The 13,330-nt window shown below is 58.3% G+C and overlaps 1 protein-coding gene across 1 annotated transcript in view; it reads left to right on the forward strand.

Moving 5' to 3' along the window:
- Window positions 1-13,330, forward strand: part of ZNF710 (zinc finger protein 710) — a 65,916-nt gene that overhangs the window by 39,571 nt on the left and 13,015 nt on the right. The gene's annotated exons all lie outside the window — the stretch shown is intronic.

Raw genomic sequence — 13,330 nt, forward strand, 5'->3', positions numbered from 1 at the left:
CTGACTCTTCGAGGGCTCCACTCTGGGCCCTGGGCCCGAGGGACCCTCACGGCCCACAAACCCTGGGGTCGGGAATGCCAAGTCCCCAGACAAGCCAGGGGCTCCTTTGTGAGCTGAGAACGAAACTGGAACCTTGCATAAGGTCAGGTTCATTCCCAGCCTCTCTGTCCATGTCCCTGGTTTGGCTGCTTTCTCTCCTTCACGATAGGAGATGCTTTTCCCACGTGGTCGTGCTCATTCATGGGAGTGGTGAGAGCGTATTTTTCGTAGTATAAAAGACATGCCAGATATTCTAGAGTCTTAGGTGACACACATCGTGGGTGCACAAATATTGTAGTGGTGAAACCAAAAAGAAAAAAACCGCCATTTACCAAACGCCAGCCCGCATGCTGGGTACTTTCACCCCATGATCCTGTTTAGTCTTCTCTACCCTTCTGTAGGGCGGGCAGCTTATCCCCATTTTACAGTTGAGCAAACTGAGGCTCTGCGAGGTGAAGCGAATCACCTAAGGCCATTCAGCCAGGCAGGGAGTGGCCCGGCTGACTCCACATCCCACGGGATGGTGGGGAGGAAGCCTTCAAGCTGGACCACAGTCACCCCTGCTGAAGGTCAGATAGCTATTCATTTTATGATTGTCACCTCCACTGAAGTCGTTTTGGCCCTTGGGTCCCGGGACCACATGCATTTGAAGTTTTGTTTTCTAATTGTCACCTCCACTAAAGTCGTTTTGGCCCTTGGGTCCCGGGACCACATGCATTTGAAGTTTTGCGCCTGGGGATCCACGACCCAGAGCTCATGGCTCTGCAGCTGAGGCCTCTGGAGCCCCTGAGTATCATCCTTTGTGATCTAGACTGAAGAGGGAACCAGATAGCGCTCTGGGCTGAGTGGGCCACTCCACTCGAGCAGCACTTCTCCTCTGGGTCTGCGGATCCACCTCCCTGCTGGGGACCTGCCCTCCAGGGCCCCTCCTGGCTCTCCCTCCCAGGACCCCCTACCTTCCCGGACTCCCCTCACCTCTCCTCCAGCCTGCAGATGAGGCCTGCCGTGGCCCACCGAGCTCGCTCCCAGGACTGGGCAGACTCAGCAGCCCCCACCCGCGCTGGGATGCCCAGCCCACCCACCCTGCCCGCCTCTCGCACAGTCGCAGGTGGCTTCCCTCCGCCCCCACGTGCATTCCTCCCCGGCCAGCCTGCGGGGTCCGCGAGTGTGCGTGTGCACGCCGGCTCCCGCCCCTTGCGTGGGTCCCGTCCCTCGCTGCATGAAGGTGACTAAGCATGGATGGATTTGCACGAGGCTCCCGCTCGCCGCTGATTCCGGCCCGGGTGGCCGGCGTGCGTGTCTGACGTCTGCCTGTGTACGCTGTCAGCCGAAATGTTGGGCCAGCTGTCCCTCCCCACCCCCCGGGAGCTACATGGAGGCTTTCCGTGAATGAGAGGCATTTTCTACTCCTCTCCTGGCATAAATCCGTTCTCGAGTTGGGTGTGTGGGTGTGCAAAATAAATGTTGATTACGGCCTGGGCATCGGGAGACAGCCTTGCTGGGGGCTGACTCACACCGGCAGTGGTGGAGGGGAAGAAGGGGAGGGCTCTGGGCCCGGGCCGCCCTCCTCCACCCTCATCCCCCAGCACCCTCTGCGCCCGCGGCTCTTCTGTTCTCCTTACTGTCCCTTGTCCACCCTCTGCCTCCAGCCGGACAGACCCTCTTCCGTCCTACATCTCTGGGGATGGGGGGCTTCCTAGCCAGCCTCCCCCATCTCGAGGCTTCCCTGCCCCTCTGCCCGACGTCCGTATACAGAGCAGCAGGGATCATACTCGCTGGGTTTAGTGGGCTCAGGGAAACCTCCTGACAGCTCTGGAAAAGGGGAACCTCGGTCCCCTGTTGCAGAAGAGACAGGCTCACACCAACGGCCGACTCTGCAGCCCGAGCCTCCGTGGCCTCCCGAAGTGCCACATGACAAGGAAGAATGTTCTTGACCCCCCCCAGGCTGAAATGGTGGGGGGCAACGTGACTTTGTCCTTTTGTGGCACCCCCACAATTGCAGGCTCATTTCCAGTCGGCTCTTCTGCTCCGTGGTTCTTAGTCTTGGCCTTCTAACCAAACTGTGAGGCCCCTGAGAGTGGGGATCTTGGGGTCCCACCAACAGCCCGCACCAGCCTGGCCCAGCAGAGTGGATGGTGATGGGAAGAAGACAAACGTGAGCTCCTAGAAACCTAGTCCTTACTACGCTCCAGCATTGTTACCAGATTCGATCTCCCTGATCTCCTCGCCCTTAAAAGTACTGGCCAAGAAGGAAACTTAAACTCCGCCTTTTTCTGGTGATCTGGTGGCTTCAGGGCAGGTCACTGGACTCCGCTGTGAAGTGGGTCCTGTTGTGAGGCTCCCATGCCTCCCAGACACGATCTCATCAGCTACAAGCCTGACCTGAAGGAGGAGCTTTAAGGCAGGGCCTTGCCATATCCCTCCTCCCATTTTACAGATGGGAAAACCAAGTCCCAGGGAGGTTGAGGAAATTGCCCAAGGTCACACAGCTCATAAGTGGCAGAGACCGGGGGCAGGCCGAGCCTGCCAGCCTGAAGGCCAGGTTCCCTGCTTCACTCGGTTCATCTGCAGAGCCAGGGGCTGTCCATCCCTACTCACCCATCCCTTTTTGCTGCTTCCTGTCTCTTCCTCCCCGACCTTGCTCCCGACCTTGCTTCCTGAGGCACTAAGCCAGCCTCTTGGGGGAGAAGCAGAGCTGTTGTGTCATTCGTGCCTCTGTGGGCTCAGCAGGCCTCAGCCCGGGACGTGCTGTCTCCTGTGGCCAGGCCTTGCCAGCTGCACCCAACAGGGCGGGCCAGAAGCCCTTCCAGCAGAGCCTTTGAGTCCCGGGACTTAGGGAACGAATACCAGGCCCGAGACCCTGGCCCAGCAACGGGTCACAGCGTCCACAGAGGCTCACAGGCCTGTGGGGCACCCGAAGATCCACAGGCTCTTTCTTCCCCAGGTGACTTTGGTCTTGGAGGAGAGTAATACCATTTTCCACCGAGCTATCTATCCTCTCTGTCACTTTGAGACGCTGGGGCCACGGCGATAATCGGCTTCCTTGTCTTTCCGTGGTAAATCTCTTTGTTTCTCTTGTCATTTCTGATCACTCTAGATTGAACACAGAAATGCAGCAGGCAGGGTTGGGGGGATGCGGTTGGCTGGGCCGGAGCGGGGGCGGGGGGGGCTGACCCTCCCCTCCTGGGGACTCAGGCAGAAGGGACCTAACTGGGGAAGAACATGGTTGTAACCAGTGCAAAGCCCACCTTCACCTCTTACTGACGGCGTGATGTGGACAAGTGACCGCTTTTCCAAGCCTCGGTCTGCCCATCTGTGAAATGAAAATTAAGATGCTTGTCTCCATGGGACGGCCCGTATCACGTGCCCAGCCCGTCACAGAAGCTCGGTAGATGATGGCTGGAGGGAAATGGGCCGACCACCTTCTGTCTGCCTTAGACTGGGGAGATGCAGAGCTGGTTAGCAGAGGGGACGTGTCTTCTTCTCGGAGACAGGTTAGGATTTTGGTGAAGAGTGAATCTTGAGGAAGGAACGGATCCGCCATCCCGTCTGGAGCGGGAATGTACGTCGCCTGGTAGATTGGGCATCCCGCATGTGGGGCTGGGGCCGGCGGCGCAGGGCCATGTGCGCGTGGGCTTCCGTGGGCTCCCCGGAGGAGGGATTCCGGACGTGGCTCACCCCACGCTCTAGTTCCTGCCCTTGCTGCATCCTCAGGGGACCTCCGGCGTCTCCCCCAGCTTAGGAGAGCAGGGTGCAGGCCCCTGGAGTGCCTGCCCCAGTGAGCCCTCACCCAGACACCTCCCAGGTATCCTCCCCGCCGTGCATCTGCCTCCTCCCCTCTACAGGTGAGGTCCGTGGGGAGCCTGCAGGGTGGCGGGCAGGGGGCCCCTTCTGGGGTGACTCTGCATCTGTGTCTCTAGGTTCTGGAGAAGCCGGGCTGGCGAAACGGGGGTTTCTTTTCCTTCCTTCCCTCCTTTTTCTTTTATCTTAAGCAAGAGATAAATAAATGTCGCCCTGAGATGACAAGAGAACATTGAAGGAGATAAAAAGCACAGCAAAAGGGAGTGAGAGACCGGAAGCAAAGGACAGAGGGGTAGGTGGACCATACCCCGCGCGGAGGGGAGAGATGAAAGAGGAAAGAGGAGATGGGAGCTCGGGACCAAGCGGCAGAGCAGAGGATGGGGTTGCCACGGAAACGGAAGGAGGGGAGGAATGGAGGGAGAGGAAGACAGGATGGAGAAGGCTGAGGTCCCCGCGAGGGCGGGGCTTGGTGAGGAAGAAGGGAAGCCATGAGGGGCTCCCACGGCTGACTCCGGCCCTGGCGGGGAAACTGAGGTCAGCGGGAGTAGAAGATGCAACTGGACAGCTCATCCCTGCCCAGAGCTGGCCCGGGTCCTAGGGAGACCCAGCTGGAGTCAGCTGCACACAGTCCCCCCTTCCCCGCCCCCCCGACAGGGGCTGCCTCTCTCCAAGCCTCCGTTTCCACAACCGCACAACAGAAATGGTCCTCGGGTCCCCAGAGGGCTTCCCGGAAGCCGAGAGATTGTGTGTGCTCATCACAGGGCCCGACGGAGTTCAAGCCCAATAAAATGCCCTGTCGTTCCACCATCTGTGATTCTTATCTTTGTCCCATGAACTTGTAAGCCCAAGTTTTGTTTGTTTTTCCCTGTGACATGAAGCTGGTGATCTTTGGGTCCAGCACGGGGTCGTTGTCTGGAGAGCAGATGTGCTTTTTGCTTCTGGAACTGGAGGAAAGACATGGAGTTTTCTGGAAACACGAGGCCTGCTGTCCCTTCTCCTGGGAACTGGCGCTGGTCGTGGAGTTCAAGGAGCGGAAGTCTAGGCTCAGGGGAGGAGCTGGTTCTACCTGGGGCTCAGCAAAGGGCTTCTTTTTTTTTTTTTTTCTTTGCACTTGAATATGGGTCTTTGCAAAAGGACGGCCTTCGTTCTGGGTGCACACTTTGCTGGGAAGGCACGGGGGTGGGGGCGGGGGGGAGCACACAGACATGCTCTTTGCTCTGGCCTTGTCAGGGTGAGCTAACCGCAGGGCCAGCCAGCAAGCCAAGAGTTACATAAAGAGATACAGCATTATGACTTTTAATAAGGTCCAGGAAGGGAAAGTATTACATGCCTAGCTTCTTAGAACGTGGGGGAGTCAGGCCTGACTGGGGGTCATGGGGAGAGTCAGGGACAGCTTCCTGAGGAAGGGCAGCCCCCTAGAAAGGCAAAAGATGAGGAAGAACATTCCATTCAGGGGGAACAGCGTATGAAAAGGCTGTGTGCAGGCAGGTCTGTTAAAAGATGAAAAAAGCCCACGTTTCTGGGGTGATAAGTCAGGGATCGAGCAGCACGCCCCGAAGCTGTCACATGGGCAGAAACCAATCACGCAAGTTCCTCTAAGTCCTTGGTGGAGGTGTTTGCACTTGACCGTGGGAACAGGACACACTTGACACCCTGAGCAGGGTGGGGAGCTAGGACTGTTCTAGCATTGGAGGCCAAGGGCCAGCAGTGAGGGCCAACTCTCGAGAGCTCAGGACCCTTCCTGCAGGTTGGTTGACTCCACTGCTGCCAGAGCCCACCGTGCCCACCGTGCCCGCCCTCGAGGCCCTCAGACCGTGGAAACAGACACCCCAGGGGGAGGCTGAGTGTGGAGTGACCACCATGTTTGTTGACATGGTTGGACAGAAATGTAGCCAGAATCAAGAGCTCTCAGGTTCCTCTTTGAGGTGGGGGGAGGGCTCGGGGCCTTGGCTTCCCACATCTCCAAATTTTTGATGCTGGTGGACAGGAGGGTCCACAGAGTTCCTTCCAGCCCTGCCGATGAAGATTCCAAGGCCAGCCTTGAGGGTACACGGCGACAGTGTGCGCGCCGAGGCCCTTCAGCAGGGCCACTGTCCCGCTGTGGCAGAACCGAGCTTTCTTCCTTTGTGGTGAAGAAACAGACGCATCTGCCCAGGGAGCCTGTGGGGCGTCAGGTGGGAGGCTGGGGGCCCACAGCTTCTGGGGGCCTGGTGACTTCAGATCAGAGACACCGCATCATTCCCACACCCACATCTCTACAGGCGGCGTGACATTTGCTCCCCTAATTTCTGCCTCAGATGCCTGGGTCATTTTTAGTCAGGCTCATTTCTATAAGGATCAGAGACCCTCCCGACCCATCTCAGGACAAGGGGCCCGACCCATCTCAAAAGCAGGGGTCGGGCCCATCCAGGGTACGGGGCTCCCCAACCTCTCCCGAAGGTGCCTCAGTCCACCTCTGGCCAGGGCCCTGCTCCTCAGAGACCCAGGCACAGCCCCCAGCCCTCCCCTCCCACTCCCCATGCCTCAGGCTCGCTCAGCTCTGCCCATTCTTGACCTGGCCTGACTCCGTCTCACGGCGTGCCTGGGTGAATTCCTCGGACATCCCTGTGGTTGAGGGCGTGAGGCCTGATGCATAGCCAGGTTTCCAGAGAGGAGCCCGTCTGGCCCAAGTCCATTTGGGGCATGGGGAGGAGCAGGCCAGGATCTAGGTCCAGCTCCCATGGGTACCGCCTGTGTGGGGTGACCCCGCACTGGGAGTGGGGCAGCTGCCCTTAGGGGAGGGAGAGGAAGGAGCCCACGTGGGGTGAGCTGTTACAGCCTCAAGAAGGTAGGTCCTCCTTTTTAATCCCAGTTACCTAACATGGGGTTACGTTAGTTTCAGGTGTGCACGATAGTGACTCAGCATTTCCATACGTCACTGTGCGTATCACCTGTGCGCTTCTGAATCCCCAGCACCTGCTTCCCCCACGCCCCTCTCCTCCCCTCGGGTCAGCAGCAGTGTTTTCACTAGAGTTACCTCTTTCTTGGTTTGTGTCTCTCTTTTTTTTCCCTTTGCTTTTTTTTTTCCCTTTGTTTTGTTTCTTAAATTCCACCTATTAATAAAGTAGGATACTCCTAATTCACCCTCGAGGCCAGGTCACTGCGAGGGTGCTCGCCAGATCTTAACTAATTAGCTGGGAGAATCAGGATCAGCTGGGGACTTTTGGAACGCTAGGATGCCCGGGGGCGTCTGGTTGGCTCAGTCGGAAGAGCGTGCGACACTGGATCTCGGGGTCATGAGTTCGAGCCCCCGCGTTGGGTGTAGAGATTACTAAAAATAAATAAACTTAAAAAGAAAATATCTCAGAAGATTCCAGGCCCAGGCGCTGGTCCTCTTAATCAATTGAGGCCTTTGGATCCTGTGAAGCAAGGATGTCTGCCCTCGGGACAGTTTGCGAGGTCACACAAATACAGGGAGCCCAAGGTTGTGCCTCTCACCACGGGGACTCCATCCCTTGTTTCCTTGGGTGCAGGCGTCACAGCGTCCTGGAGGAGGGGACCTTACCCAGTAGCTGTCAGCTTTTGCCTCCCCCTTCCCCTAGCTTGGTGCCTCTCTCCCAGGACACTCCGTGGCGGACCCACTCTGCTCCCCTCCAGTCCCTGTCCTCTGGGTGGGCCGGCTGCTGGCGAGATGATCGTAAACATACAGTCATGAATCAGCGTGATTGTACCAAGTTCTCCAGAGAAGCAGCACCAGTAGGATATATATATACAAAGAGAGAGCGAGATTTATTTTAAGGAATTGGCTCACCCAATTGTGGGGGCTGGCAAGTCCGAAATCTGCAGAGCAGGCTGGCAACGCGGGCAGGATTTCCATGATTCGGTCTTCAGGCAGAATCCCTTCTTCTCTGGGAAACCTCGGCTGTTCTCTGGAGGCTTACCACTGATTGGATAAGAGCTGCCAACATTAAGGAGGGCAGTCTGCTTTACTTCGGGTCAGCTGATTGTAGATGTTAATCACATCCACAGAAGCGTTCACAGCAACATGTAGATTAGTGTTTGAGCAAACAGCGGGCGCCACGGCCCAGCCAAGTCTACAGGAATATTAACCTGAGGGCCTCAGGCTGTAGAAGAGGCCCTCGCCCTGCCCTCAGGCTAAGGAATGCTTCCTTGGAGGCAGTGCCTGCGCTGAACCCTAAAGGATGAGGGGTTATTCACTCGGGCTTGGCAGAGGAGTCAGCCTGTGCAAAGGCCCTGAGGTCGGAGACAGGCATGTATGTGTGTGTACATGTGAACACACACACTGCAGTCAGGAAGGCTTGGGAGGATCAGGTGTAGCAAGAAGTGTCTGAACACAGTGTACGGGTACATCAGGCCCTTGTGTGGTTTGTGGGTTGGTGACATGTGCTGGTGGCCCAGCCACCCCGACTCCTTGAGGCAGGCTCAGCAAATCTGTCCCTAGAGAAAAGGGGAAGCTGAGGCAGACAGAGACTCCCACACTTCCCCCTTGGCTGCTGCGCCCCACCCCCACCCGTGCCCTCAGCTCGGGCCTTAGGCTGCTGCATCCAGTGAAGGCCCCGGGCTGGCAGAAGTGAGACTGGCAAGGAGCCCCGAGGTTTGCACAAGACTCCAGCCCTGGCTTTTGCTTCCTCTTCCTTTCTGGGGATTTACCTTGAAGTCTGCAGTGAGGAAGACAGCCGAGGACACAGACGGCAGTTTTTTTTGTTTTGTTTTTAAGATTTTATTTATTTATTTGACAGAGAGAGAAATCACAAGTAGGCAGAGAGTCAGGCAGAGAGAGAGAGAGAAGCAGGCTCCCGCTGAGCAAAGAGCCCGATGCGGGGCTCGATCCCAGGACACCGAGATCATGACCTGAGCCGAAGGCAGCGGCTTAATCCACTGAGCCACCCAGGCGCCCCCAGACGGCAGTTTTGCTACAAGTTGAAGTCCAGGATTGCTCACAGGCCGGGTCATACCTGTAACCACCTTTTTCCTTCCCTGGGCTCAGCTACCTGTCCCCTCCACACCCAGGGGCAGAGAGCCCAGCGGCCCACACCCGTGCACATGCGCACACCCCCCACCCCCGCAGCTGGTGATGGGGGCAGAAAGGGGAGGCTGAATCACATTCCAAAGGGTGCAAATGCCAGACCAAGATGTGAGACCATTCTCTGCTCCCTATGGGGCCCTGAACTGTCTCCACTGGGCCCCGGGGCCTCAGCCCTGCCCCTACCCCACCCCAGTAAGGCAGACACACACACACACACACACACACACCGCTCCCTGGGGCCTCAGCCCTGCCCCTACCCCACCCCAGTAAGGCAGACACACACACACACACACACACACCGCTCCCCATGCCCTCCCCTACCCCGCCTCAGCCCTGCACACACACACACAAACACACACACACCGCTCCCCATGCCCTCCCCTACCCCGCCTCAGCCCTGCCCCTACCCCACCCCAGTAAGGCACACACACACACACACACACCGCTCCCCATGCCCTCCCCTACCCCGCCAGATCCTGGTGCCTCCACTGTAACTGAGTTCACTCAGGGCAGCTGCTTGAGTGCTCTCTGCTGTATCCCGACAACCAAGACCAGTATCAGCCCCTAGTGGGTACCCAGGAGCTCTGGCTGAGTTAGTGATTCAGTTGCCGGACTGGAGACATAGCGTCTCAGCCACCTGGTGCCTCAAGGCCAAGATGAAGGGGCCGAGGGCCAAACCTGCCTTCCAGCACAAGCCTGGAGCCCCCTGCAGCCTGTGTGTGGGCACAGGTGGGGGCACCTCTAGACCGTCAGGGTAGTCATAGAAGTGAGTGGATCACGGGTGCATGGGGACATCCCAAAGGGGGATCCTGTGCTGTCAGTTGGTTTTGGAGATGTCCTGGTGGTAGAATTTAGTCAAGGAATAACCTGCTGGTCACTTCCTTCCCGGGGGCCCTGAGGCAGACCAGGCTCCGGTGCCTTCCTCCCAAGCTCTGCCCTGCCATCTGTGTTCTAGGGACACTGGCCGCCCCGAGCTCCCCAGACCTCTCGGGCTCTCAGAGTGGGGATGCGTGAAGGGGCTCTCGCTGACAGGAAAGGCACCTTCTAGAACAATGGGGGTGGGTAACAAGTGCTGCCCCATCTTGCAGAGGGGACCCTGGGAGACAGGCAGGTAGGCCAAGGATTAACCTTGGCCGAGAAACCACATGTGCCCTTTTTACAAACAAGGAAACCAAGACCTTGTGTGGTCAGGTGACTCGTCCAGGGTCACACAGCAAGTCACCCTTAACGCATTTGACAAGAATGTTGGTGTTGACAGGAACCCTTATAGTACAGCAGCAGGTGAAGTGACAGCGCTCTGGGGGCCGGGGTCACTGTCCAGGCCTCCTGCTGGGCCTCAGGGTGAGGCTTGGGGCCCTCCCCAGGGGGCTGGCCTGGGTGGTGCCTGGCCCGGGGATGTAGGGCTGCTCCTCCTTCCCTCCCCTTCCTCTGCCTCTACAGCTGCCCACCCCCTCCCTCTCTCTCCCCTCTTCCCTTCTCCCCTTCTTCTTCCTTGCCCCCTCCATGGTCTCTCATCCACCCCACCCCCCCGTCCCAGTGTTTAAGCTACCACCAACCAGCTATTCTATCTCCTCTCTTTTCCTGCCTTTGTCATGTCCTTTCTGTCCACGCTGGGAACCCAGGGTGCCCCGGCAGGAGGCTGAGCTGCAGCCTGCCCAGAAGAGAGCCCAGGAAGGTCTGAGCTCCCCTTTCTTGGGGTCACCGTGGTGAGCTTTTATTCTGAGCGCCATATAAATTGGGGGGGGGGGGTGGGCTGGCCTTGTCCTGAGAGGGGAGGCCACAAGGGGGACCGTGAAGAGGGAGCACCTGGCCCACAGGTGGTGCACACCTGGCAGGCTCTCCTCCAGGCCTGGGCAGTGTCGAGCTAGGGCATAAAACAGAAGGGCTGTAGCCAGTGGGAGGGTGGGGGGGATGCCCAAAAGAGGACCCAGAAGAGAGAAATAGGGACACTGGTTTGCAGAGTCCCCAGCTTTGCACTCCTCGTTTCTGTGTCTGGTAGACAGAGCTCGCATGCACAATGCAGGTAAATTAGATTCCCTCTGTTTCTTTCTCTGAGCCTCTGTCTCAGCAAACAGGGCCCCTCTGAAACGCACACACAGACGCAGGCGCGCGCTCAGCCGACCCTGTCGCCCCACTGAACATGCACTGATGGGTTGGGGGGGGCGGTGTTCTGCTCAGCCAAGTGGAAGCGCAGGGATCTGACGGGCCACGCAGGCACGGGCTAGTGCAGGGTTCCAGCAAGAAGTGCAGTCCGAGTAGAGGTGCGCTAGAGGGGTCCCCGGACCAGCTGGGCAGGGACAGCTCGGAGGCCTCCCAGTTGGAGGTCACCTGGGCCCCCCCATCTGAGCACCTGCTGGCTCCTCGGAACCTGGGGGTGACCGGGCATCGCCTGGGAGCCAAGGCCGGGCTCAGAGCCGTGACACGACCTACCAGGTCGCACAGATTAAAGAGCTGGAGGCCTGGGGCCCTGATGGGGCCAGGCCGGAGGGCCCCCAGGCCTGCACGGCCCAGCTCTGCTGTGACTGAGGGGACACTCGAGCCTGTGACTGAGGCCCTGGGTTCCTGGGCTTCGTGGAGTGCATCTCGCCCCACCCCCCAGGGGCTTGTTTCAGGATTGAATGGCTCCCCTGGGACCTGGTGAGCACTCAGTTAATGGGAAGTTAGCTCTTCTGCCCATCTTCAGGGTTAGTTGCTGGCACCTGTGTGCTCTTCCCCGCATGGGCACAAGCTCCTCTCGAGCGAGAAACCCGGGCAGGTCGCCTTTCACACCCAGGCCGAGGCTCCTGTCACAGAAACATTGACTCAGCCTGCCTGCTCCCAGAGGCAGGGGACGCCTGCTGGGTCAGAGGCTGGTGTGATCCTTAGGAGTGGTCCCTTGCACTCTTAAAGGGCACTCCTAGCAGGGACAATAAGCTGGAGGGTGCCCCGCCCCATGGGGGACCACCTGTGCTCCCACGCCCCACCGGCTGCCAGAGGCCTGATGGTTTCTTCGCACATGTTCCCTCGAGGTCGCCAGGAGGGGAGGGTGCCGGCTTTGGGGCCACAGAGAGGCGCGCAGAGAGGGAACGAGCATCCACACTGCCGTCCTCTTCACCCACCCCACGAGGAGAGGAGACACTGCTCCCCCGCCACACCCAAGAAGAAGCAGGCTGGGAGGCTGTGGGATGTGCCTGAGCAAGGAAAGGGCAAAATCCGGTTTTGAACTCCAGACCCAGGGCCAAGTCCCCAGCACTGGTTCCACTGCTGGCGGTCAGTGGCCCCCTCCCTGGCCCTGACTTCACAGGAGTCTAGAAAAAGTGCTGAGCGGGTTCTTTGCTCAAACCCACAGTCAGCATAAGGGCTGCTCCCGGGTGCTGTGTCAGACTGGTGACCTGGGGGGGGGTGCGGGGAGGCGACGATGCTGCCCCACAGGGTGGGCGTGGTGGGCACAGCGGTCTCTAAGGATTCACCCTCTGACTCCCCCAGCTCGCATCTCCGAGCACAGGGCTGGACCCGGAGCAGGGATTTTATTAGCAAGCGTTTGTGGCACAAAGAAATGAATGGGTTCTCATCCCAGAAGCACCCCAACCTTTGCTGAATTGGGGGCCCCGGGAGGGAGACGTCTCTCTGCTCTATGGCCTTCATCAGGAAGCTCTTCTTCCAGGATCTGGGCGAATAAATAAGTTTAATTGTTTGCATTTGGTGAGGGCTTGATAATTAACAAATCCCCTTCATCTAGTTACGACCTCTGGGCTCTCACGAACCTTCCGTGGGTAGGTCTTTCCATCGCCATGTTTTTTGTTGTTGTTTTTTAAGATTTTACTTATTTATTTAACAGGCAGAGATCACAATTAGGCAGAGGGGCAGGCGGGGGCGGGGGGAAGCAGGCCCCCTGCTGAGCTGAGAGCCCCACTCGAGGCTTGATCCGAGGACCCTGGGATCATGACCTGAGCCGAAGGCAGAGGCTTTAACCCACTGAGCCACCCAGGCGCCCCCCATCGCCATGTTTTAGATGGAGAAACTGAGGTGCAGAAGAGACTTTGAAGTGACCTTTCTTAGTCCCTTGTAAGTGACAGAGCTCAGACTTGGGGCCAAGCTGCCCACCCCCATTCCATGCAGTGGGGCATTGGGGCAGGGCTGAATGAGGTTTAGCCCTTCCGGCCTGTTCCGGATGGACCCTGAGCCCGAGTCAGGTTCCGTTCCACCTGACCCTCCCACGAGAGCTTGACTTTAAGATTAATAGTTTAATCTTTAGTGTCCATTTCAAGGAAGCTAAATTCCTGTCTGGGGTGTTTTATTTTTAGCCAGCTTCAGGAAGGGGAAGCTCCATTGGCCTGTGGGGGGGAGGGAGGCAGGAGGCCCAGAGCCAGTTTCCTGAGGAAGGGCTGAAGCCCGCCATGCCCCTGACCCTGACCCTGGGACCAGAGCTGGCCGGGCAGCCAGGAGCCACCCCAGCAATAATCTTTCTCCTCCCTATGGAGCACT

Source organism: Mustela nivalis, assembly GCF_964662115.1.
Source record: "Mustela nivalis genome assembly, chromosome: 6".
NCBI lineage: Eukaryota > Metazoa > Chordata > Mammalia > Carnivora > Mustelidae > Mustela > Mustela nivalis.